The following is a 1910-nucleotide window of genomic DNA, read 5'->3' on the forward strand; positions in this document are numbered from 1 at the left end:
AAAAACTACTGCGTAGAATTAATTGGAATTTTTCACACACAAGCCTTGCTATATGAGCTCTCAAAGCATATAAAAATTATACGGCTTAAATGTGAAGTTGGGTGCAAAAGAATACAATTAAATCCTCTGTCGGGAAAAAACGAAATGACTTTCCGAACAACCCTATAGCATTGCTCGCTGCAAACCTGCATGTTGGGCAGTTACCTGTTAAATATAATATTGTCCCTGGGCAAATAACTTTATTATAGTGTAGGGCATAAATCTATTTTCTACTGTTTCGTATATTGACATTTTTCAAATTTTATTCTCTTATTGGTTTCCGACTTTAATCGAAAAACATCCAGGACTTTCAGCTGCCCTTTAGCAGTTTTCTTAATAATTTCATTTCCAAAATACTAACACAATTATAACGTTTATTTATTTTGTATAGTGTTTGCTCAATGGTGTAAATTTTTGAGTTAAAAGTGCAATTGTGAAACCAAGAAGAAGTTCCATTTGGTAATATTTTGTCACCTAAAATTATTACACTTCCGCATCCGCTTCCGCAAAAATTTACTATTTACTTCTGTATCCGCTCATTTCTGTTATGACATTTCTGTTGTATCTCTAGTGGATAGCTTTACTCTATATGGCTTTGATTCTACACCCTATTAGAAAAACAAAATACTGAAGAAATGGGCATTCAATAAACTTTAAATACAAGTAAATAGTATATTCCTCGAAAACAATTTTTACTCCAACTTGATAAACGGTTAAATTCTATTAAAAAAATGATTACCAAATGAAATTGTAGATCCCCAGAACCTTCTCTAAGATATTAAATTGCCATCAAATGACAATTTTAATTTACCGCTTTAACAATGTGCCCTTTTGATTTACGACGACATGTATTTTAAATACTGCCCTTTAACCAATTTTATTAAAAGATCATCCACTTACAGAACGCTTCAAGGAGCACGACAGACAGACATTTTTGGAATCAATATGATTTATTAGCAGCAAATAATCTTAAGATTACGAGAACTTAAATAACATTAAAACATTGTGAACATTTAATATTTTTGGGAAAATATCTAAAGAGAAGACGATTTTTATAATCCTGAGATGGTTCGGAATCTCATGAACTTTGGCCTTGAATTGCGCAGTGCCAAAACTTCCCCTGTTCATTGATTTCTATATTTCTACCTCTTCTTAAAAACTTTTGCCGTCACTAGTGTTGCCCAAACGCAAGAACAAGACGAGACTTAGCCAGTCTTGGTCTTGGTCTTGCGCCAATACACCTGGTCTTGGTCTTGGTCTTGGTCTTGCGCTCCCAGTCTTGGTCTTGGTCTTGGTCTTGCGCTCCCAGTCTTGGTCTTGGTCTTGGTCTTGCAGCAAGAGTCTTGCAAGTCTTGCAATTACCTATTAGTCTATTACTATTTATTAAAGTTTACTTTAAATCCTAGAAAAACGTATTAGAATTGGAACATTGTGAGCTTGAATGAATATAGCCATAGTAAAGATCAAGCAGATTAATAAATAACTGAAGATTTGATAAGAAATTCGAAAAATCAACTGACCTATATGTCGTTTTCCATGGAAGTAACTGTTTCTTAATAAACATTTATGATCCTTGCTTTCTACCGCGCCGCCTCGCCACGTGCCGGCTCTATGATAAGGATGCCGCCGCAAATCAAACAATAATATAAAGCGTGTAAAAAAATTCGAAATTATTTTGCATGAGTATACCTACACCCTATGGCGGCAATCAAATAGTGTCAAATGTTATGATTTCGGCGTGGCGGCAACGATTGTTTTAGATTTCAAAAGAAGCCGCCGGCGCGTGTATCATAACCATGTACTTCCGAAAAGCGGCAAATTTCTTTGAGAAGTAAGTACAAAACCTTTGATGCCGCATTATCAAAGTGCCG

The 1910-nt window shown here is 35.1% G+C and overlaps 1 protein-coding gene across 1 annotated transcript in view; it reads left to right on the forward strand.

The window, feature by feature from the left end:
* LOC108732728 (1-phosphatidylinositol 4,5-bisphosphate phosphodiesterase epsilon-1-like) overlaps window positions 1-1910 on the forward strand; it is a 241495-nt gene that overhangs the window by 228619 nt on the left and 10966 nt on the right. The gene's annotated exons all lie outside the window — the stretch shown is intronic.

This window comes from Agrilus planipennis, unplaced genomic scaffold, assembly GCF_000699045.2.
Source record: "Agrilus planipennis isolate EAB-ADULT unplaced genomic scaffold, Apla_2.0 scaffold61, whole genome shotgun sequence".
Classification (NCBI taxonomy): domain Eukaryota; kingdom Metazoa; phylum Arthropoda; class Insecta; order Coleoptera; family Buprestidae; genus Agrilus; species Agrilus planipennis.